Source organism: Hakea prostrata, chromosome 3 (genome assembly GCF_041222555.1).
Source record: "Hakea prostrata isolate BN-2017 chromosome 3, UWA_Hpros_2, whole genome shotgun sequence".
Lineage (NCBI taxonomy): Eukaryota > Viridiplantae > Streptophyta > Magnoliopsida > Proteales > Proteaceae > Hakea > Hakea prostrata.
The window spans coordinates 72,635,648-72,661,676 of NC_142602.1; the positions used below are offsets into that span (position 1 = coordinate 72,635,648).

Here is a 26,029-nt window from a genome sequence, read left to right on the forward strand (position 1 = left end):
ACAGGATGATTTTACAGTTGAACAACATTATCGAGCAAATATATTTTGTGCTACTCTTAGTTCTTCTTCGAATCCTAGAAGCAGATGCAAGAATTTTAGAATTGATGATATTTGCAAACTTGTGGCTGAATATTATTCCCAAGATTTTACTGAGCATGAGACAGATCACTAGAAAGTTCAAGTATGACACTATTAGATAGATGCAGTCAAAGGTCCAGGATTATCCGAACATGTCAACCATTAGCAGATTATGTCAGTGGTTGTTGAGGTGAACAAAATCTGACTTGTACCCACTTATTTATCGGTTAATCAAACTATTGATTACTCTTCACATTTCTACTGGAACTTTGTAACGTGCATTTTCTGTCATGAATATTATTAAAACTGATTTGGGGAACAGGATGATGGATGATTTTCTTACATATTCTATTATGTTATATATTGAAAGAGAAATTGCAGAGAAATTCAGTACAGAATCAATTATTGAGGATTTTCGCGATCTCAAAGATCGTCGAGTTCCATTATGAGACACTTGTTTTGTGGCTTTTCACTTATTATTGTATTTTTAAGAATTTAACATAGATTTTGAAGTATTATCAATACGCTTTCCTTTCTGAATATTAGTACTAAAAATTTTGTAATAATTGTCCCCCCCCCCCGATATTGAATCCTAGGTTCGCCCCTGTCTCGGACGGATAGTAATTGGTAAGAATACTCTATCATGAAAAATCGGGACCTCCCCTGAGGCCCTCATGGGTCGTCCCCTCCGTCATCCTCGACTAAGACTTTCGCCAATTGGAGAGGACAGCCGATTAAGTCGGAACCTTAATCTAAAGATGGAAGACCCGGATGGACTTAATTAGGAGCATGGGCAACCCCTCGCGCACGAGATAGCAATGAAAGGAGATTGACCGGTCGGGATCGAGTGATCAACACCTCAGGGGTCTAGGGTGCTTCTCCGCTTCTCTTGGTGTGAGTACCTCTCCTCTATTTTATTGGTCAAGGCACACTTGAGAGAGGTAGATGCTTTCATGAATGAATGCAGTAAACAAAAAAATATTATAGTTACATATCGGGGTCAGGGAACCAGCCCAACTAACTCGATTTCTCAAAGAAGGGCGCTCTTCCAATATTGAGCTCCCAGCTCTCCCTCTCTATTTTCAAAAGTATATAAAATGGTAGGCATTGGGAGTGAGTGAACTAGCTGGGGAGAAAGGGGCAACTACCCCTCTATAGAAGGGAAAGGAAAGGTTTATCCGCTCATAATGATGGTAGAGTCTCTCCGGGTTGGAGGTATAATAGAAGTCACATCAAGTCCTCCCCCTCTTACTCAGGATAGCTAGCGAGAGGAATACTACTGATTATCCATGAAAGAAGGCTGCTGCTTCAAAAAAAGAATCAACTAAACTAGTTGGATAAAGAGCCCCCGCCTGCATTTTCATATATGAGTGAGTGAACAAAGTTCACTCCAAGTTTATTGAAAAGAAAACATGGCAAACAAAATACTGCATCTTTTAAAGGAGAATACTCTAACAATAAAGAATGAACCTTAAACCACGAAGATTGAAAACGTCGAGGATGACTTGATGGCCTAGATTTTGGATACTATTGAAGAATAGGCTGATATGGTCCAGCCTAAAGGCAATGTTGCCTAGTTTCATCACGTTGATCAACTGGATAATCCCAAATTTGTTTTCTCAACCATGGATCACGCTCAAAATCATTATTTTGCTCCCTTAAAGGTATTGGAGTCTATTTTAGACGTTTTTCACGAGTTGAGGTCTCAAGAATAGAGGTAGGCAATGATGCATCAACCATGTCATTCTCAACGCCTTTTCTTTTGAAGAAAGAATCAATGGTGGACTTCTTTCCCAGGGTTAAAAAAATCGTTACACTTTTGACGACTGCACCATTCGATTCACTCCCAAGGAAGCCCTAGACGTAGCTCGATCTCCAATAGCCATTTGATTTTATTAATCATTAAATTTGAAAAGTTGAGCAAAAACATTCTCCTAAACTTGTAATCAACCATGAAATAAGTAAACATAAAAGAAATTCATTGATCTACTATTAAAAAAAGAAAAAGAAAAATTCAAAGCTTTTTGGATTCTTTTATTTTCCTCTCCTATAGGCCTCTCAAGTTTTTCTAAAAATTCCCTTGTCTTCCAAAATTAACTACTATAACAAATAAGTGTATATAATTAATTTATGCCTAAAACTGTAATTTTTTTTTCTTTTTTTACAATAATGGCATAATATTATTTAATACGTAATGAGCTTATTAAATTCAAAACAACCACACATAAAAATAAATAATTTAACAAAAAAACAGCAATAAACTTTCTAGGAATACATATTCAACATTATAAAAAATAAAAAAATAAAAATAAAAAGACAAAAAAAAAAAAAAGAAATAGAAAGCATTAAGCGTGTATTCAAGTATTTTAATACGTAATAAACTTAATATATTCAAATCAACCTCAAATAAAAATAATTAATTTAAGAAAAAAACAGCAATAAACTTTCATGCAATACATATTCAACATTAAAAAAAAAAAAAAAAAAAAAAAGAAAGTATCAAACATGTATTCACTATTCAAGTATTTTAAAATTACTAAACTTAATAAATTCAAATCAACCACAAATAAAAATAATTAATTTAATAAAAAAAACAACATTAAACAGTAAACTTTCATGCAATACATATTCAACATTAAAAAAAAAAAAAAAGAAAAGAAAAACAAGGATATATTATAGGCAATAATATATATTTTTTAAAAGGGGGGGGGGTGCCTTAGTTAGCCCGCCACTGCCTTTCATTCCTCTTATGGCCTACATTGGCACTTTTAAGTTTGAAACTTCATAAATAATTTACATTAATTACTTTTAGATCAATGTTTTTTATAACCATAATGTGAGCATGGTATAGCTAGGGGCATATTTGCTTGACAAAGACAAGTCCTCCCATCGTAATCAAAGCTTACTTTATTTTCTAACCTTCTAATGTTGTTTAATATATACCTCCTCTCTCCTACATCTTATGTTACTAATAAAGCTAATTTGTCTTTTGCAATCAATTAATAAATGTTGATCCCATGAAAATGACGTTTGAGATAAGTAATACAGACACTAAAGTAGCATCCACAAGTATAGTATTAATTATAGAGCTTTTTTCATGCTTCTCACGTAAGTTGTGCCAAAACTCTTGACAGTACTCATAGCAAAAATTACATGTTGTCCACACTGACCCTTTTCAAAAATTACAAGTTCTCCAAAATTATTTTTTTGTTAACTTTAAAACTGAAATGACCATGTTGTCCATGGTGTGAAGAAAAATATAATCTTTTTCTTTTACAAAAACTCACTTAATTTTTTCAAATTTACGAATAGAACTCCCTGTTCACAGCTGGAATCTAAGGAGCTTGATGTAGAATTCAACAAAGAAGAATTTCGATCTTCTCTATCACTTTCTTCTCCATCCATTGCTCGATCAAGCAGGCTCTTTCAAGAGTTGCCATTTCTTCCTCGGGTAACACACACACACTACTTCCTCGAATAGCACCCACTCCTTCCCCTACCGGCATCCACCGTCGGCAATTGAAGGTTCATCATCACTCGAAGAACTCTCGATCGGTTTGATCTGGTTCTAAACCTCTTTGATTTTGTTGAGGAACTAAGGAGGATGTAGATCTCGTCTTGACCACCAAAAACCTATTGCAAAGAGAGATTTTTCATGCCAGGGTGGTGGATATTTTATTTGGCAGCCAACGTGAATTGTGCGAACCAAGGATTTTTTTTTGGTCAATTTTAAAAAATTAAATGAAAAGGTTTGCTAAAAATATAAATTTATACTTTCTTTTATCCCATAGGCAAAATAGTCATTTTAATTTCAAAGTTAACCAAAAACTAACTGTGGATGACTTATATTTTTCGAAAACATACATTGTGAACAACATGTAATTTTTTTCACTTAAGTGGGCAATCAAGAATTTTGGCCCAACCGAAATTGACAGTGGTAAAAAAAACTCTTAATAATATATATCTCATTGGTAGAGCATGACTCATGTTACACTTTTTTTTCTAGATTTTGCTTTAGTGGTGTGTCTGACGTGGTGGTGCCTATAGTACTCACCGTTGGATGCACATTATGTGGATTTGTGGATTTGATTATATATATATATATACGATGTTCATTCGGGCTGGCTCACGCTTCCCTTGACTACATCCTCGCGAAAGCTTTTATAATTAATATAGGCAGGACTTTGCCTCTAACCTGGAGGAGATTCAAACTTTAACCTCTAATGAGGAAGTGTTGATCTTTTGCAAGAGTTATCCCTGGGGTTCTCATTTTATATGTTTTTATAAAAAAAATTAATAATAATAAAAAAAGAAGGTAATCTTCCAACGAAGACTTAATTAATAATTGTGCACGTTTTGTCTTTGGTAAAAAATCTTGCATGTTTTACGAGTTATCAGGTTGTTGGGGGTGGGTGTGGAAGCTACACTAGTAAGATTAACCATATGTTTTAAAAAAAAATCTATACTCGCACGTTTAAAACAAATTTTATATTGCGTTTTATAAGCTATAGTTGTATCAATCCTTGCCTATATATACAAGGATGATTTACATGTGTAACACATTGAATGCAAAATAGATGGTTAGGAATCTTAAGGGAAGAAAAGCCATGGAAGTTCAGCAAGTTCTTCACATGATTGGTGGGGATGGAGAAACTAGCTATGCCAGTAACTCCCAACTTCAAGTACTCTCTCTCTCTCTCTCTCTCTCTCTCTCTCTCTCTCTCTCTCTCTCTCTCTCTCTCTCTCTCTCTCTCTCTCTCTCTCTCTAATACTTTCATTTTTATTCCATTCAAGCAACTAAGCATGAACTTTGTTTTTTTCTTTCAGAAACTAGCGATAACCAAGGCAAAGCCACTGATAATTCGAAGCATTTTAGATTTGTATTCCACCAAGTTATCTCAATGTCTAAGGATAGCAGATTTGGGCTGCTCATCGGGACCTAACACCTTACAAGTGATCACTTTAACCATTGAAGCGATCTATGAAACATGTCATCAGTTGAATTGTAAAACACCGGAATTCCTAGTGTTCCTCAATGATCTTCCAAGTAATGACTTCAACACCATTTTCAAAACCTTGCCAACCTTCTATGATCAGCTAAAGAAGGATTTTGGTGAAAATTTTGGGCCAGTTTCTATCACGGGATTACCCGGTTCTTTCTATGAGAGGCTCTTTCCAAGCGAAGACTATAGACTTCTTTCATTCCTCTTATAGCCTTCATTGGCTCTCTCATGTTTGAAACCTAATTGATACATATCATGCACGCTCGTGTGTTTTAGTATATTTTTTCTAACCATGTATAATGAAAACTATAGGTTCCTCCAGTAGTTGGAAGTAACAATAAGGGGAATATTTACTTGGCAAAGACAAGCCCTCCTAGTGTGCTGAAAGCTTACCAGGTGCAATTTCAAAAGGATTTTTCCATGTTTCTTAGCTTGCGCTCGAAGGAAATAACATCGGAAGGAAGAATGGTTTTGACATTTCTTGGCAGGAGAAGTGAAAATCCTTTTGGCAAAGAGAGTTGCATTTTGGATCTGTTATCTAATTCACTAAATGACTTGGTCTTCGAGGTATATATGCTTAATTAATGACTGCGTACAATTTTTCTCTTAGTATATAAAATTTTTACAAGTTTTCTTATCTTGTTTTAGGGCCGCATTGAGGAAGCCTTAGTGGATTCTTTCAATTTGCCGTTCTATATGCCTTCTAGCAAAGAATTAGAGAGTACAATTGTGCGAAGGATCCTTTTATCTTGATAACTTAGAAATATTTGATACCAATTGGGACGCAAGTGACAGTGATGACAATGAGTTAATGTTGGATACCTTTATAAGAGGGCAGAAGGTGGCGAAGTATATAAGAGCTATTTTCGAATCCATGCTTGTTGACCACTTTGGAAACTCTATCATTAGTACCTTATTCAGCAGGTTCATGGAGTATGTCAGCAAGCACCTCTTAAAGGAAGAGGGTAAGCTCGTTAATTTTGTTATTTCCTTGAGAGCAAAGTGATGTTTTAGGACCTTGAGAAGTGTAAAAGTATTAATGTTGGTCATCTCCTCAAGTAATAAGTAGATGCACTTTGGTTATTTCCTCAATAAATGTTATTGTGATTGTTGGCCGGTGCAGTCATTAATGGTGCATGTCTTAATATATGTATCTGATTAGTTCTCTACACCATCGTTGGAAAATTAAGTTTTCACTCAACGGCATTTCTTTTTCAAGCCTAATGTGTCGAGCTAAGTCTCTTTTTTTCTTTCTTTCTTCTCTTTTCTTTACATTCTTATTTTCATCATATTCTATAATCTCAATCTCTAGATGAAAAGGGAAAGATAAAGTTGTGGTGGTTTCATATTGTGAAGGAAAAAAGAAATAAACATTGAAGTAACATACAAAAGTTCTCAAGTCTGCTTAATTATATATCTAAATTGTTGTCTATCAATACTATATAGCTTGATAAAAGTATAAAGAAAACTAAAATCAGTAAAAGTCAAACTGGGGAAAACCATCATATTGTTCAGATTAACCATTACTATGGCTTCTCCTTTGATTTCACCTACCAACATTTTTCTCTACTATCTGTAAAACTTGATCGAAGCAACTATCTCCTTTAAAAATCCCAATTTAAAATTTAGAAAAAATTTAAGGATTTATTAGTACATGAGGACAATGTGTTAGTAAATCCCCTCTCCTCCCCTAACAAAATTTGAGTTCAGATCATCTCCCCATCATGAGAGAACAATGTACTCCCTCGTTAGGTTTCAACCACTTAAATAGCAGATGGGGTCGACATGAGACCCATTGAATTCTCATTTTTCAGTATGGAATTATCCATGTGAGATTTTCAGTATGGTCCGTGCCTTCTCTTCTCTGTTGCATGTCACAATTGATTTGATTTTCTCAGAATCTGAAAATGGAGTGAGCGAGTGAGAGGAATGACGGCTATGAAACACAGAGAGACAACCATGGAATCCATTGATGAGCATTGATAGCCCATTGTTTAATATTTTTTACGGACTGTAAGATTGGCTTGCTGATCGAGTGTCCAGCAAGGCACTTGACTGTTCCACATTGAAGTTTGAATGCTCATGAGGATAAATCCAAAATCTGAAATTTCAATAAATTGCCAAATTGGAGTGATTGGGAACATGAGAGAAGCTCTAGGCTGTAGATCCCGCTGATTTGCTCCATGTTCTCTGTGAAAATTATAAATAAATTCTTATTAAACTGTTCGGTTTGTTGGTATGCAAATTTAATTACGTATCTAATGGAATCCAATTTTAAGATAGATTGAAGTGTCTACCAAAAAAAAAGATTGAAGGGCTTAATTCAAGCTGTGCCATCAACTTTAAACTTTTATTATATTAATTAAATACTTAATATTTGGTATCGAAACTGACATCAACTTTAAACTTTTATTATATTAATTAAATACTTAATATTTGGTATCAAAACTGACATCACGTCAATCACATTCGTATTCGTCTACTTAAACAACCTAGACGGTGAAAGAAAAAATGAAAGAAAATAAAAGAAAAGAGAAAACGTGGCTGACATTTCTCTAAGGACTGTGGTTTTCATGTGATCCATGCCAGGCACTCCATACAAATCTATCCAAAACCATACGGAGATTTAAAAGTAAATTTGAGGGGTCCCATAGACTTGATGACGAGGTTATGGAAGGGGAATGTGAAAGTGTCAGAAAGGGTAATTTTGTAATTTAATTGCACTAATGGGTTTGGGCCTTTGGGAACTAGGGTTGGGTTTTTATGAGTTACAAGGGATGAACACTCCGGCCCATGTCCAATTATAACAAGATTGGATTGGGCTGGGTTTTTCAAAACCCTATATACCTTTAGCTAGGCCTAGTTGTGACCCACAGAATAAGGGTCAAAATAATCTAATCCTGACCTATACCACTCTAAGCCAGGCTTGGCCAACCCAAATTGGCCACCTGTCATGGGAAGGGAGAAGGGAAATACATGGGCTAGATAACTACATTAGGAAAAAAATGAAAGAAAAAGATCTCAAGAAGATGTCTGGCTAGTTGGGATCTGTAGAGGATTGTGCTTCTCTTACATTTTTCTACCACAAATTTGGAAGAAAATTCATTTATGCTCCACCTTATCAGTACTTAGAGGTGGGCATCTCCCTCTTAATTGTATAGTGGAGGCTGAAGGGAACATAAGGTAGAGGATCGAGACTCAGTGTAGACCATGCTAGTTTGGTCAATGTCAGACAAAGAAGATTATCTTTAGGCAAGGTGTGTGGCTCAAGCAAGGACGATGTTAGGTTGATATCAACATTGGTCTTCTTGAAGGTGCTTTGTTAAATCTAAGTCAACATAGGAAGTTGGTTGTACATTGCATTCTTTCATATGGGTATTTTCAGTAATTCATTGGAAACAAATTTAAACATTAAAATGAAGGATTTATTTGGCATTCTAATTTTCTATCTAAGGGTTATATTTAAAATCCAAGTTTTAAGGAGGAAACTATTAACTCCGAATTTGAAAGTAAATTTCTCCCTAAAATTTCACTATACTTATTCTTTTTTCTTCCTATTCATTCTCTCATTCTCTCATCTTCTCTAACGCACGACTAAAGTTTTACAACTTTTCTCATGAAATCTTGGACCTTCTCCACACGATTACAACCACTCAACCATGTATATTTATATATCTCTATCTTTTTCGGTTTAATTTTTTTTTCTTTTCTCCCTTAATTTCTTTTCTCTGATGCTTTTTTTTTATTTTTTTTATTTTTTTAATTCTTATTTTTAATGTTGAATACTTGAATACACGATTAATCCTTTCTATTTTTTTTTTTAATGTTGAATATGTATTGCATGAAAGTTTACTGTTTATTAATTATTTTTATTTGTGGTTGATTTGAATTTATTAAGTTTATTGCGTATTAAAATACTTAAATACATGCTTAATGCTTTCTATTTCTTTTTCTTTTTTATTTTATTTTTTCCTTTTTTATAATGTTGAATATGTATTGCATGAATGTTTATTGCTTTTTTTTTTATATTAAATTTTTTTTTTTATTTGTGGTTGTTTTGAATTTATTAAGTTTATTACGTATTAAATAATATTATGCCATCATTGTAAAAAACAATTACAGTTTTAGGCATAAATTAATTATATAAACTTATTAGTTGTAGTAGTTAATTTTGGAAAACAAGCAAATTTTTAGAAAAACTTGAGAGGCCTATAGGAGAAGGAAATAAAAGAATCCAAAAATATTTGAATTTTTCTTTTTATTTTTTTAATAGTAGATCAATGAATCTTTTTTATGTCTATTTTTTTCGTGGTTGATTACAAGTTTAGGAGAATGTTTTTATTCAATTTTTCAAATTTAACGATTCATCAAATCAAATGGATATAGGAACAGAGCTACTTCTAGGGCTTCCTTGGGACTGAATCGAGGGGTGCAGTCGTCAAAAGTATAAGGATTTGTTTAACCATGGGAAAGAAGTCTACCATTGATTCTTTCTTCAAAAGAAAAGGCATTGAGAATGACATTGTTGATGCATCATTGCCTACCTCTATTCTTGTGACCTCAACTCTTGAAAAACGTCCTAAACAGACTCCAATACCTGAAAGCGAGCTAAATAATGATTTTGAGCGTGATCCAGGGTTGATAAAACAAATTTGGGATTATCCAGTTGATCAACGTGATGAAATTAGGCGTCGTTACCTTAAAGATGAACCATATCAGCATACTCATCAAGAGTATCCAAAATCTGAGCCATCAAGTCACCCTCGACATTTTCAATCTTCGTTGTTTAAGGTTCATCCTTTTTGGTTAGAGTATTCTCCTTTAAAAGATGCAGTATTTTGTTTGCCATGTTTTTTTTTCAATAAACTTGGAGCGAACTCTGGACAGGGGGCATTCATTATTGATGGATTTAAAAATTAGAAGAAAGTGGGTGGAAAAAGTATGGATTAATAAATCATGTGGTAAGACAAATCAACTCATGCCACGAAGTTGCTCAAAAGGATTGTACAAACTTAAGTATTTGATTTGATGATTGGAAAGTATACATCTCAAGTAATTGAAAACAATCGATTGCATTTGAAAGCCTCAACTGATGTGATCAGATTGCTTGTGTTTCAAGGTTGTGCTCTTAGAGGTCATGATGAGAGAAAATATTCGTCCAATAGAGGAAATTTAATTGAATTGAATTCTTAAAGTTGATAGCTTCCTACAATGATAAAGTTGTAGCAGTTGTGTTGGATAATGCTCCTCAAATGCATCGTACATATCACCTAAGATACACAAAAGGAGATTTTACATATTATAGCAAATAAAGTGAAGAAGGAAATTTGTAAAGAGATCGGTGATGCAAAGTTTTGCTTAATAGTGGATGAATCTCGCGATGAAACTAAAAGAGAGTAAATTGCTATCGTTTTATGGTTTGTTGACAAAGCGGGAATTGTAGAAGAGCGTGTTTTTGATCTTGTTCATGTTTCAGATACAAAGGCCTTGACTTTGAAGACCGCTATCTTTTCTACTCTTTCTCATTATGGGCTCAACATTCACAATATTCGAGGCCAAGGATATGATGGAATAAGTAACATGCAAGGTGAGTGGAATGGGTTACAAGCCTTAGTAGTTACCGACTGTCCACATGCCTATTATATCCACTATTTTGGTCATTGTTTGCATTTGGCATTAGTTGCAACTTCTAGAATTGTTGACCCAATCGAGAAATTTTTCTCCAAATTGGTGTCTATTATGAATCTTGCTAGTGCCTCCAGTAAGCAAAATGATGAGTCAAAAGTTGATCATGCTTCTGAAATTGCATACTTGATCTCCATTGATGAACTTGAAACTGGAAGTGGGCTAAATCAAATTGGAACTTTACAATGGCCGGAGGTACTCGTCGGGGTTCTCATTTGAGATCTATTTCAAGTTTGATAAGTATGTATGGTGCTACGTGTGAGGTCTTGATCGCCATTAGTATTAATGGGACTACTTCATCATAGAGAGTTGAAGAAGAATCGGCATACGATACATTGGCTTCCTTTGATTTTGTTATGATTCTGTATCTAATGCAAAAAATTATGAACATCACTAATTTGCTTTGTCAAGCTTTGCAGCGGAAGTTTGAAGACAAATGATATTCAACTTGTGTCCAGTACAAAAAAGCTTATTCAATAAATGAGAGATGTTCGATGGGATGAGGTTTTGACTACGGTGACAGCTTTTTGTGAAAAGCGTAATATTGATGTCCCTAACATGAGTGTTCAGTTTGTTGGAAGGAAGGGTCGAGCTCGCCAGCAACAGGATGATTTTACAGTTGAACAACATTATCGAGCAAATATATTTTGTGCTACTCTTAGTTCTTCTTTGAATCCTAGAAGCAGATGCAAGAATTTTAGAATTGATGATATTTGCAAACTTGTGGCTGAATATTATCCCCAAGATTTTACTGAGCATGAGACAGATCACTTGAAAGTTCATGTACGACACTATTAGATAGATGCAGTCAAAGGTCCAGGATTATCCGAACATGTCAACCATTAGCAGATTGTGTCAGTGGTTGTTGAGGTCAACAAAATCTGACTTCTACCCACTTATTTATCGGTTAATTAAACTATTGATTACTCTTCAAATTTCTACTGGAACTTCGTAACGAGCATTTTCTGTCATGAAGATTATTAAAACTGATTTGCGGAACAGGATGATGGATGATTTTCTCACATATTCTATGATGTTATATATTGAAAGAGAAATTCAGTACAGAATCAATTATTGAGGTTTTTCGCGATCTCAAAGATCGTTGAGTTCCATTATGAGACACTTGTTTTGTGGCTTTTCACTTATTATTGTATTTTTAAGAATTTAACATAGATTTTGAGGTATTATCAATACTCTTTCCTTTCTGAATATTAGTACTAAAAATTTTGTAATTAAATTGTCCCCCCCCCCCCCGATATTGAATCCTAGGTCCGCCCCTATCTCGGACGGATAATAATTGGTAAGAATACTCTATCATGAAAAATCGGGACCTCCCCTGAGGCCCTCATGGGCCGTCCCCTCCGTCGTCTTCGACTAAGACCTTCGCCAATTGGAGAGGACAGTCGATTAAGTCGGAACCTGAATCTAAAGATGGAAGACCCGGATGGACTTAATTAGGAGCATGGGCAACCCCTCGCGCACGAGATAGCAATGGAAGGAGATTGACCTGTTGGGATCGAGTGATCAACACCTCAGGGGTCTAGGGTGTTCTCCGCTTCTCCTGGTGCGAGTACCTCTCCTCTATTCTATTGGTCAAGGCCCACTAGAGAGAGGCATATGCTTTCATGAATGAATGCGGCAAACAAAAAAATATTAGAGTTACATATCGGGGTCAAGGAACCAGCCCAGCTAACTCGATTTCTCGAAGAAGGGCACTCTTCCAATATTGAGCTCCCAGCTCTCCCTCTCTATTTTCAAAAGTATATAGAAATGGTAGGCATTGGGAGTGAGTGAACTAGCCGGGGAGAAAGGGGCAACTACCCCTCTATAGAAGGGAAAGGAAAGGTTTATCCGCTCATAATGATGGTAGAGTCTCTCCGGGTTGGAGGTATAATAGAAGTCACATCAAGTCCTCCCCCTCTTACTCAGGATAGCTAGCGAGAGGAATACTACTGATTATCCATGAGAAAAGGCTGCTGCTTCAGAAAAAGAATCAACTAAACTAGTTGGATAGAGAGCCCCCGCCTGCGTTTTCATATACGAGTGAGTGAGCACATTTTCTGCTATGAATGAATGACCTCTCCATTTCCATGCTTGCTCTTCAAACCGCCTATTGTTCTCCTCTATGAAAAGGTTCTTCCGTGATCACTCTCAATAAGACATCCATTCCTCTTTCCAAAGAAGAATGGATTGGCCCCAATTTTTGGCAGATGGTTTTGGGAGGGCCGTTGCTTCTTTAGGTTGAAGCGCGTTAGTCCGTTTATATAGGGCGGTCGAAGACCAGGGCAGTAGTCAAAAAGGCTATACGTCTATAGACATCTCTTCTCTTGCTGGGCTCGGTAGCGCACTGTAGTTTTCTCGCTTGTTGCCGGAGTTTGCTTGCTAGCCCTACCTTGCTCTAGCAAATGGAGTTTGCAGCTTCACGCCCTTGAATGCAACAAAAATGTGCTAGTAAGAACAGCAGAAGAAGTCTCCTTTTTTTTTTTTTTTTTTTTTTTTTTTCATTCTTGATAAAAGAGGGGGCCTCAAGCCCTTAGTTGACTAACAATGACAAAGGCTTGCGAAACTAAGTAGAACCTTTTGAATGGAATCTGTAGTAATCTATCAGTGGTGCAAAGCGGCTTTGCCCCTTTTCAGTAGGGGAGCGAAAGGTTAGACCATAGAAAGTCAGGGAACAGCGGTTCTTCTATGTAGGTATGGCCTTCCCCCTTGACTCACCTAACGTCGAGCTAAGTGACTTCGTAAACTTTGCGTTCCACACTGTGGAAAATCGATACAAGTAGCCTAAAGAGCTTCCTATCCTATTGTGCGTGTTTTTGAGCAACTTCGTGGCATGTGTTGATTTTTCTTCCCACATGATTTATTAAACCACTCTTTTCCACCCACTTTCTTCCGATTTTTAAATCCATCAATAGTGAATGTCCCCTGTCCAGAGTTCACTCCAGGTTTATTGAAAAGAAAACATGGCAAACAAAATACTGCATCTTTTAAAGGAGAATACTCTAACAATAAAGAATAAACCTTAAACCACGAAGATTGAAAACGTCGAGGATGACTTGATGGCCCAGATTTTGGATATTCTTGAAGAATAGGCTGATATGGTCAGCCTAAAGGCAACGTTGCCTAATTTCATCAGGTTGATCAACTAGATAATCCCAAATTTGTTTTCTCAACCATGGATCACGCTCAAAATCATTATTTTGCTCCCTTTAAGGTATTGGAGTCTATTTTGGACGTTTTTCACGAGTTGAGGTTTCAAGAATAGAGGTAGGCAATGATGCATCTACCATGTCATTCTCAACACCTTTTCTTTTGAAGAAAGAATCAATGGTAGACTTCTTTCCCAGGGTTAAAAAAATCCTTATACTTTTGACGACTACACCATTCGATTCACTCCCAAGGAAGCCCTAGAAGTAGCTTTATCTCCAATAGCCATTTGATTTGATTAATCGTTAAATTTGAAAAGTTGAACAAAAGCATTCTCCTAAACTTGTAATCAACCATGAAATAAGTAAAAAAAAAAAAAAAAAAAAAAAAATCATTGATCTACTAATAAAAAAAGAAAAAGAAAAATTCAAATCTTTTTGGATTCTTTTATTTTCCTCTCCTATAGGCCTCTCAAGTTTTTCTAAAAATTCCCTTGTCTTCCAAAATTTACTACTATAACTAATAAGTGTATATAATTAATTTATGCCTAAAACCGTAATTGTTTTTTCTTTTTTACAATAATGGCATAATATTATTTAATACGTAATAAGCTTATTAAATTCAAAACAACGACACATAAAAATAAATAATTTAACAAAAAAACAGCAATAAACTTTCAAGCAATACATATTCAACATTAAAAAAAAAAAAAAAAAAAAAAGAAGAAGAAGAAAAAATATAAAGCATTAAGCGTGTATTCAAGTATTTTAATACGTAATAAACTTAATAAATTCAAATCAACACAAATAAAAATAATTGATTTAAGAAAAAAACAACAATAAACTTTCATGCAATACATATTCAACATTAAAAAAAATAGAAAGTATCAAATGTGTATTCACTATTCAAGTATTTTAATGTGTACTAACTTAATAAATTCAAATCAACCACAAATAAAAATAATTAATTAAATTAAAAAAAACAACAATAAACAGTAAACTTTCATGCAATACATATTCAACATTAAAAAAAAAGAAGAGAAAAACAAGGATATATTATAGGCATTAATATATATATTTTTTAAAAGGGGGGGGGGCTTAGTGAGTCCGTCACTGCCTTTGATTCCACTTATGGCCTACATTGGCACTTTTAAGTTTGGAACTTCATAAATAATTTACATTAATTACTTTTAGATCAATGTTTTTTATAACCATAATGTGTGCAAGGTATAGCTAGTTCCTTCAATGGTACGTCAGCACAAGAAGGGGAATATTTTTTTTTTTTGGGGGTAAAGAACAAGGGGCATATTTGCTTGACAAGGACAAGTCCTCCCATCGTAATCAAAGCTTACTTTATTTTCTAACCTTCTAATGTTGATTAATATATACCTCCTCTCTCCTACATCTTATGTTACTAAGCTAATTTGTCTTTTGCAATCAATTAATAAATGTTGATCTCATGAAAATGACGTTTGAGATAAGTAATATAGACACTAAAGTAGCATCCACAAGTACAGTATTAATTATAGAGCTTTTTTCATGCTTCTCACGTAAGTTGTGCCAAAACTCTTGATAGTACTCATAGCAAAAATTATATGTTGCCCACACTGACCCTTTTCAAAAATTACAAGTTCTCCACAATTATTTTTCTGTTAACTTTAAAACCGAAATGACCATGTTGCCCATGGTGTGAAGGAAAATATAATCTTTTTCTTTTACAAAAACTCACTTAATTTTTTCAAATTTACGAATAGAACTCCCTGTTCACAGCTGGAATCTAAGGAGCTGGATGTAGAATTCAACAAAGAAGAATTTCGATCTTCTCTGTCACTTTCTTCTCCATCCATTTCTCGATCAAGCAAGCTCTTTCAAGAGTTGCCATTTCTTCCTCGGGTAAAATACACACACTACTTCCTCGAATAGCACCCACTCCTTCCCCTACCGGCATCCACCGTCGGCAATTGAAGGTTCATCATCACTCGAAGAACTCTCGATCGGTTTGATTTGGTTCTCAACCTCTTTGATTTTGCTGAGGAACTGAGGAGGACATAGATCTCGTCTTGACCATCAAAAACCTATTGCAAAGAGAGATTTATCATGCCAGGGTGGTGGATATTTTTTTTGGCAGCCAACGTGAATTGTGCGAACCAAGGATTTTTTTTTTGGTCAATTTTAAAAAATTTAATGAAAAGGTTTGGTAAAAATATAAATTTATACTTTCTTTTATCCCACAGGAAAAATAGTCAGTTTAATTTCAAAGTTAACCAAAAAGTAACTATGGATAACTTATAATTTTCGAAAACATACATTGTGAACAACATGTAATTTTTTTCACTTAAGTGGGCAATCAAGAATTTTGGCCCAACCGAATTGACAGCGTGAAAAAAAACTCTTAATAATATATATCTCATTGTTAGAGCATGACTCATCTTACACTTTTTTTTCTAGATTTTGCTTTAGTGGTGTGTCTGACGTGGTGGTGCCTATAGTACTCACCGTTGGATGCACATTATGTGGATTTGATTATATATATATATATATATATATATATATATATATATATATATATATATATATATATATATATTTCGTTGTTCATTCGGGCTGGCTCACGCTTACCTTGACTACATCCTCGCAAAAGCTTTTATAATTAATATAGGCAGGACTTTGCCTCTAACCTGGAGGAAATTCAAACTTTAATCTCTAATAAGGAAATGTTGATCTTTTGCAAGAGTTATCCCTGGGGTTCTCATTTTATATATTTTTATAAAATAATAATAATAATAATAATAATAATAATAATAATAATAATAATAAAAGAAGGAAATCTTTCAACGAAAACTTAATTAATAATTGTGCATGTTTCGTCTTTGGTAAAAATCTTGCATGTTTTACGAGTTATCAGGTTGTTGGGGGGGGGGGGTGGGGTGGAAGCTACACTAGTAAGATTAACCATATGTTTTAAAAAAAGAATCTATACTTGCAAGTGTAAAACAAATTTTATATTGCGTTTTATAAGCTATAGTTGTATCAATCCTTGCCTATATATACAAGGATGATTTACATGTGTAACACATTGAATGCAAAATACATGGTTAGGAATCTTAAGGGAAGAAAAGCCATGGAAGTTCAGCAAGTTCTTCACATGATTGGTGGGGATGGAGAAACTAGTTATGCCAGTAACTCCCAACTTCAAGTACTCTCTCTCTCTCTCTCTCTCTCTCTCTCTCTCTAATACTTTCATTTTTATTCCATTCAAGCAACTAAGCATGAACTTTGTTTTTTCTTTCAGAAACTAGCGATAACAAAGGCAAAGCCACTGATAATTCGAAGCATTTTAGATTTGTATTCCACTAAGTTATCTCAATGTCTAAGGATAGCAGATTTGGGCTGCTCATCGGGACCTAACACCTTACAAGTGATCACTTTAATCATTGAAGCGATCTATGAAACATGTCATCAGTTGAATTGTAAAACACCGGAATTCCTACTGTTCCTCAATGATCTTCCAAGTAATGACTTCAACACCATTTTCAAAACCTTGCCAACCTTCTATGATCAGCTAAAGAAGGATTTTGGTGAAAATTTTGGGCCAGTTTCTATCACAGGATTACCCGGTTCTTTCTATGAGAGGCTCTTTCCGAGCAGTACTATAGACTTCTTTCATTCCTCTTATAGCCTTCATTGGCTCTCTTAGGTTTGAAACCTAATTGATACATATCATGCACGCTCGTGTGTTTTAGTATATTTTTTCTAACCATGTATAATGAAAACTATAGGTTCCTCCAGCAGTTGGAAGTAATAATAAGGGGAATATTTACTTGGCAACGACAAGCCCTCCTAGTGTGCTGAAAGCTTACCAGGTGCAATTTCAAAAGGATTTTTCCATGTTTCTTAGCTTGCGCTCGAAGGAAATAACACCGGAAGGAAGAATGGTTTTGACATTTCTTGGCAGGAGAAGTGAAGATCCTTTTGGCAAAGAGAGTTGCATTTTGGACCTGTTATCTAATTCACTAAATGACTTGGTCTTCGAGGTATACAGGCTTAATTAATGACTGCGTACAATTTTTCTCTTAGTATATAAAATTTTTACAAGTTTTCTTATCTTGTTTTAGGGCCGCATTGAGGAAGCCTTAGTGGATTCTTTCAATTTGCCATTCTATATGCCTTCTAGCAAAGAATTAGAGAGTACGGTTTGTGCGAAGGATCCTTTTATCTTGATAACTTAGAAATATTTGATACCAATTGGGACGCAAGTGACAGTGATGACAATGAGTTAATGTTGGATACCTTTATAAGAGGGCAGAAGGTGGCGAAGTATATAAGAGCTATTTTCGAATCCATGCTTGTTGACCACTTTGGAGACTCTATCATTAGTACCTTATTCAACGGGTTCATGGAGTATGTCGGCAAAGCACCTCTTAAAGGAAGAGGGTAAGCTCGTTAATTTTGTTATTTCCTTGAGAGCAAAGTGATGTTTTAGGACCTTGAGAAGTGTAAAAGTATTAATGTTGGTCATCTCCTCAAGTAATAAGTAGATGCACTTTGGTTATTTCCTCAATAAATGTTATTGTGATTGTTGGCCGGTGCGGTCATTAATGGTGCATGTCTTAATATATGTATCTGATTAGTTCTCTACACCATCGTTGGAAAATTAAGTTTTCACTCAATGGCATTTCTTTTTCAAGCCTAATGTGTCGAGCTAAGTCTCTTTTTTTCTTTCTTTCTTCTCTTTTCTTTACATTCTTATTTTCATCATATTCTATAATCTCAATCTCTAGATGAAAAGGGAAAGATAAAGTTGTGGTGGTTTCATATTGTGAAGAAAAAAAGAAATTGACATTGAAGTAACATACAAAAGTTCTAAGGTCTGCTTAATTATAGATCTAAATTGTGGTCTATCAATACTATATAGCCTGATAAAAGTATAAAGAAAACTAAAATCTGTAAAAGTCAAACTGGGGAAAACCATCATATTGTTCAGATTAACCATTACTATGGCTTCTCCTTTGATTTCACCTACCAACATCGTTTCTCTACTATCTGTAAAACTTGATCGAAGCAACTATCTCCTTTAAAAATCCCAATTTAAAATTTAGAAAAAATTTAAGGATTTATTAGTACATAAGGACAATGTGTTAGTAAATCCCCTCTCCTCCCCCAACAAAATTTGAGTTCAGATCATCTCCCCATCATGAGAGAACAATGTACTCCCTCGTTAGTTTTCAACCACTTAAATAGCAGATGGGGTCGACATGAGACCCATTGAATTCTCATTTTTCAGTATGGAATGGTCCATGAGAGATTTTCAGTATGGTCCGTTTCTTTGCTTCTCTGTTGCATGTCACAATTGATTTGATTTTCTCAGAATCTGAAAATGGAGTGAGCGAGTGAGAGGAATGACAGCTATGAAACACAGAGAGACAACCATGGAATCCATTGATGAGCATTGATAGCCCATTGTTTAATATTTTTTACCGACTGTACGATTGGCTTGATGATCGAGTGTCCAGCAAGGCACTTGACTGTTCCACATTGAAATTTGAATGCTCATGAGAATAAATCCGAAATCTGAAATTTCAATAAATCGCCAAATTGGAGTGATTGGGAACATGAGAGAAGCTCCAGGCTGTAGATCCCACTGACTTGCTCCATGTTCTCTGTTGAAAATTATAAATAAATTCTTATTAAACTGTTCGGTTTGTTGGTATGCAAATTTAATTACATATCTAATGGAATCAAATTTTAAGATATATTGAAGCGTCTACCAAGAAAAAAGATTGAAGGGCTTAATTCAAGCTGTGCCATCAACTTTAAACTTTTATTATATTAATGAAATACTTAATATTTGGTATCAAAAGTAACATCACGTCAATCTCATTCGTATTCGTATACTTAAACAACCTAGACGGTGAAAGAAAAAATGAAAGAAAATAAAAGAAAAGAAAAAACGTGGCTGACATTTCTCTAAGGACTGTGGTTTTCATGTGATCCATGCCAGGCACTCCATACAAATCTATCCAAAACCATACGGAGATTTAAAAGTAAATTTGAGGGGTCCCATAGACTTGATGACGAGGTTATGAAAGGGGAATGTGAAAGTGTCAGAAAGGGTAATTTTGTAATTTAATTGCACTAATGAGTTTGGGCCTTTGGGAACTAGGGTTGGGTTTTTATGAGTTACAAGGGATGAACACTCTGGCCCATGTCCAATTATAACAAGATTGGATTGGGCTGGGTTTTTCAAAACCCTATATACCTTTAGCTAGGCCTAGTTGTGACCCACCGAATAAGGGTCAAAATAATCTAATCCTGACCTATACCACTCTAAGCTAGGCTTGGCCAACCCAAATTGGCCACCTGTCATGGGAAGGGAGAAGGGAAATACATGGGATAGATAACTACATTAGGAAAAAATGAAAAAAAAAAGATCTCAAGAAGATGTCCGGCTAGTTGGGATCTGTAGAGGATTGTGCTTTTCTTACATTTTTCTACCACATATTTGGAAGAAAATTCATTTATGCTCCACCTTATCATTACTTAGAGGTGGGCATCTCCCTCTTAATTGTATAGTGGAGGCTGAAGGGAACATAAGGTAGAGGATCGAGACTCAGTGTAGACCATGCTAGTTTGGTTGATGTCAGGCAAAGAAAATTATCTTTAGGCAAGGTGTGTGGCTCAAGCAAGGACGAAGTTAGGTTGATATCAACACTGGTCTTCTTGAAGGTGCTTTGTTAAATCTAAGTCAACATAGGAAGTTGGTTGTACATTGCATTCTTTCATATGGGTATTTTCGGTAACTCATTGTATTTCTCTTTATATAAGTATTTGTATTCTTACATTACATAATACAAGTTAGATTCATCACATGGAGGTGCACATAATTATAGTAGTTCCTAATCTTATTAGGAAGGGGTTCCATTCCAACCACCTCTATGAGGGCTAGGTTTTTTAGTTTTTGTTAGGGGTATAAACGGACCGGATTCGGATCGGATAGTGTTAATACCTGATGCGTCCAAAATCTGCTCAGCCCTTAGATCTCCTCGTGATGACCTGCAAAATGAAAGCGTCAGATTTGGCCCGACCGCTGGGGTCGGGAGTCCACCTCCGAAGGCTAAGTCAGTTGATGAACTTAATCACAAACGGCTCTGTTAGAAGCACAGAGCTAAGGAATAAAGAACTGGGAAAGGTGATCTAGATAGCAGGCCACTGATAGTTTACGTCTATCAGTCTATATCAGAATCTAAGTCTAAGTCTCAGATTGTGTGTTTTTCAGATCCTCCTCACCTCGTATGGTAGTGAGGTTTATAGAGTGTACCTTCGAATCTCCTTCGTTGGATGCACTTGAGCCTTCTTCGGGTAGTCGTTGGATCTTAACAGTTAAATCCATTGAGTAATAGACTTCTACTAGTTTGGACTAGTAGAGGACTCCTGAGATAACCTTTAGGTTACGTGATGATTATCCCTTCGATAATGATTATCCGCAGCCGTCAATTCAAGTCTGCCATCATTAGGATAATTAACCTAATCCATAAGTCGGATTAGGGCGTGCTTGTAGCTGAATAAGTTTTCTTCCTCAGCAAGCCATCTTCTGGATCCGGTTCGCTCGGGAGCGAGTCGGTTCCCTCTGTCTCGACCGGGGTCGAGGGTCGAACCAGGTATGAACCCGGTTTGATCATAATCTCTCCATATCACGAGCCCCCGAGACCAAGCGTTCGGTCGATCCCGAGGGCTTGGTTTTTAACTGGGTTCTTCGTCAGGCGATAATCTCTGCGTGCTCCATTAAATGTCATATCACATTTAATGTAGTGGTCACTTTTCCTCGAGCGTTGTGAGGGTAAGGCCACGTGTCTCCTTGCAGTCGATCTGTCGTGGCTCACGTAATCCAAGAGACGGTTTCCGAACGCCTGTTTCGGATTTGTGAGTTCAAACTTTCAAAACGTCTTCTAATCTCAATCGTCGATTTTGAATCAATCTCGATCGTTCAGATTCCCGAACACTCATGCGGGTGTTTTAAAAGCGGTTCGTTGTCTTCGTAGGTTTCATTCGTCCTGTCCGGAATTTGAACCTTTGTTGTCTGCTTCGCGCCTTCTTGCTCTCATGCTTTTGCCTCACTGAATCAGTAAGTTTACTGATCTTTTTCTTTTTGTAGTTTACTGAAACAAGTAATGGCGGATAATAGGGCTTCTCTGGTACCTAGTGTTGGTAATAGTAGTGGTAATGAAGCTCCTCCTTCCAAACAGTCGGATAGTGATAACAAAACCCTAACTGTCCTCTGGCGCGAGTTTGCTGAAGTTTCTCAAAAAGGTTTAGAGAGAAAAACCGAAACTCCTTCTGTCCTCCTCGAGTTTGAATCTTCCAAGACTGCCGAGTCTTCTAGGCAGCCTCAAACTTCCGGGTCCGATGGTGGACCTGGCTCTGTTCCCTCCATTTACAAGGAGGAAACCCTTCTTTCAGCCATTCAAGATTTTGATTTTCCTTCCTCTTATCAGGTTAGGGCTCCCCATCCTGATGAGAGGGTTGATTCAACCCTTTCGGGTGAATTTTCTCTGTACATAGATGCACTGGAAAGCGGGGTTCGCTTTCCTTTTTTTAATCCTTTGTTCTCCGCAGTTCTGAATCGTTAGGACATTTGTCCCGGAATGCTCCTTCCCAATAGCTGGCGTCTCATCGTCGGCTTCTTGGGTTTGTGTTTTGAACTTGGCATTACGCCATCTCTTTCTCTCTTTGTACATTTTCATGTTCTTTCTATCTCCCATCCTCCCGGATGGGTTTTTCTATCCAAACGCAATAAGGTTGAACTTGATTGGAGGGGCATCATCCTTGCCAAAGGAACTTGCCCTTCTAACCACAAAAGATGGCGCGAACGATACTTTTTCTGTCGAGCGCCTCCATCGGATCTTAACTTCTCAACCGCCTGGAGGTGGTGTACTTCTTCTTCCGAGAATAATCGAGGCCTTTCCTTATCCAAAGAAGACGAGGCGGCCGTCAGGAAGATCAAATCCATTCCATGGTATCAAGAGATACATGGACTTGAGGTGGAGTATAACTCCATTCTTCAAGATCTTGGGCTTGGCTCATTGTGAGCTTCTAACCATCATCCTTTAATTTTACTTGAAGTGATATGTCTTTAATTCCGACTCTTGCTCTTCTTTGCAGGTGCCTCCAAGAATGAACCTCGAGAACCTCACGAGTGAAGGCCGCTAGGGCCGTTGCGACAGCCGAGCAATGATCACCTAGAGCCTTGACCGTAGATCAAGAGGCTTCTGTTCCCTCTCCCGACCCCTCTTATAGGGGTATCAGGAATATCAGGCCCGTGGTTGATGCTTCGGGTAAAGGGAAGAAGCCAATGGTGGAGAGGTCTAATGTCTCCTCCTCCGCCCGAACCAAAAGGAGGCATGATACAATTGATGCTTCCTCCCATAAAAAATCCAAAACTTCAACGGATTATGAGGAGGTCTTCACCCCCCAGTGGACCCTGAAGTTGACCGACAGGGTGACTCGGGACCCTGAGAAAGCCGCAGAGTGGAGCTCCCTCAGTCTTGTTCCTTCTGATCGCCAGGAATTTGAAAACCTGGATGACGTTGCCCTTGTTAGTCAATCCACAAGGTACTAGTCTTCTTGCTTACTTATTTTTTCATAATTTATTATGACTTCTTTTGATATTTTCCGCCTTCCCAGGAATGCTGTGTTGAGCTTCTATCAACACATGGAAGCATTGAGTCGGGTTGGTCGCAAAAGCTCCTTGCTGCAAACTTGTGAAGAGAATTTGGCCAAGGCCAATTCTGAGATAGACCGGCTGACTGCAGCTGTTGAGGAGCTGCAGAGAAACCATGAGGAAGAAGTGATCTCCCTCAAGGAGGCCCTTGTTGCTTCAAAGGCTCATGCCACTGCTACCGAGCGCGAGGCCAAGAAGCAAAAAGAAGCTGCCACGTTGTTCGGTGACAGGCTTGAATTTCAATGTAGGGAGAACGAAGAATATCTGAAGTGGGCGGTCCCTAGCAAGCCCGAGCATATAAAGCCAAAGCTTCGGAAGGAGTGTGTTCGGAAATACCTGAACAGCGTACCTTTCTCCGAGTTGCTAGGTGCCTACAACATTCAAGCTTATCACTTGGGGCAGAATGACGTTTGGGAGCAAATTCTCGCATCAATCCCTTCCTTCAATACTGCTCCCTTTCGTGAGGTGTGCCATAAAGAGGTCTTCGGGAAATTAGGCATGGATCTCCCAGACTGGGCTCGGGAAGAAAATGATCCTTTTCCAGCTGACCCTCAATATGAGGCATACCTGGCTGACGAGCCAGCGCTTCCAGAGGAGAAGTCACAAGCCGAGTCTCAAGCTGCTGCGAAAGAGGACTCTGACAATGTCATTCTTGAGGAAGGCTCTTCTCAAGATCCTGAGAAAAGTCCTCTCGACCAGGGTCCCTCGGGCAACAATGAAGACGAGGCTTAGGGAGTTATCTTTTTTTTTTTGTTTGTAAAGATTGAATTCCTTGCTAATGAATAAACACTTCTTTTTCATGTTGGCCTTTTCATTTCCCTGTCTCCTGTTGGACTCTTGTCTTGAATATCAAAGTATAAATGATAAAACTTATCACTTAACTTCACATTTTCGACGAATAATAATCTTGTAGAGATATTGTGAAGATGCGTTTTGGAAAGATGCATTAATCTTTCCCACTACTTCATTTACTGCAAAATCCACACGTTTCCCTTCTCGTATTTGCGAAGTCCAAATGTTTCCTTCCTCTGTTATACCATTCACTGTTTCCAATGAATCGGAAATACATCCATTATTACAATGGCAGTGCGACGATTGGAGGTATCCCTGCATCGGGTGCTCGCCTCCACATGTTTCCATGTGGCGTCCCTCCTACCATTGATCTTGCTTTCTGAGGATTTCGAAGCGTCATTTCGATCTGGGCCATTGGTTGTCCTTAGCTTTCTACCGTCGTCTTAATACCTGAGGCTATTTAAAGCCTTCGTGGGTACTCTCCATCCATCCTGCTATCTGCAAGTTAGATTTGCTAAAGCGACATTCCGTCCTTCTGCTTGCTTCCGTATTCCTCGTACTCCAACAATAGCTCTATCAACTTCTGAACAAGTGAGTTTTTTTATTACTCATCTCTTTCCCCCTTTCCCCCTAAGTAAACTACACAGTAGTAGTACTTGGGGTTTAGTTAATCGGGTTTTTCATAAGTGATATAGAACTAGGGTTTTTCCTCTTTGCTGTCGTTGTTGGATATCTGTACTGATACGGCTTTTCTGTGTATATAGTGGCTCCCAAGATCAACCCGAACTTTATCAGAGCGAAGTCTACCAAGAAAATCGTTCCGTTGGCGGTGGTTGGGGCCAGTGAGGTGGTTTCAGCTAGTGAATCCTCCAAGCGTAAGGCGACTACTGTTGGTGAATCTTCAAGTCAGATTCCCACAGGTTCTATTAATGTCGTCCCTGCGCCTCTTTTGCCCAAAGTGATCGCTCGTCTTTCCCAGGAAGATCTTGATCACTCCGTTGTTGATGGCGCTGCTGACGCCCCTCTGCCAGAGACCGTTGGTGCACCCCCGAAGGAGACTCTTCGGGTATCTGAGGCAACTATGTTGGCATCTGATGAAGGTGTGGTCCCAGCAGGTGCTGCTCCTATTTCCAATTCTAGTGCTTGTTTGGCCTCCTCCTCCTCTCCTTTGGAGTTGGAGGATTTTGCCACTAGGAAGCGCTGTCGGGTGACAAGTGATGCAGCTCATCCTTCTCTTTATGTAGCTAATCTTTCTCATCCTTCGCCTGAATTAGTGTCAAACGAGTTTGACAGAGCGTTGGAATGGTGTACTGCTGCTCGAATGACTTCTAAGAGCGCAGTTATTTCCAAACTTCCAGATGAAGTCTTTATGAAGTCATTGGTGATGTAAGTCTTTCTTCATTATCTTTTGATTCTGAAAAATTACTCTTCTGCTCCTTTTTAACTCGGAAGTTGTTTGCAGGAGTCTTACTGGTAACTTCCACAACCAAGTGGAAGCAGCCTCTAGGCTCAATAGGTTGAGCAATGAAGTTTCCAGGCTTCGGGAAATCTCTGAAGCTAAAGATGGTGAGATTGCTCGCCTTAGGAAACTAGCTTGGGAGGTTGTA

General features: G+C 37.2%; 1 long non-coding RNA gene and 1 pseudogene across 2 annotated transcripts; both read left to right on the plus strand.

The window, feature by feature from the left end:
* Window positions 1–5,336: 5,336 nt before the first annotated feature.
* On the plus strand, window positions 5,337–6,321 carry LOC149022999 (putative jasmonic acid carboxyl methyltransferase 2 pseudogene; annotated as a pseudogene). Its single transcript, XR_016172068.1, has 3 exons — window positions 5,337–5,348; window positions 5,394–5,648; window positions 5,730–6,321. The product of XR_016172068.1 is annotated as a putative jasmonic acid carboxyl methyltransferase 2 pseudogene (transcript).
* A 10,681-nt stretch (window positions 6,322–17,002) lies between these two features.
* Window positions 17,003–18,308, plus strand: LOC149023000 (uncharacterized). The gene is made up of 3 exons (XR_016172046.1): window positions 17,003–17,108; window positions 17,205–17,946; window positions 18,028–18,308. It is a non-coding gene; the product is annotated as an uncharacterized LOC149023000 (long non-coding RNA).
* Window positions 18,309–26,029: the final 7,721 nt, after the last annotated feature.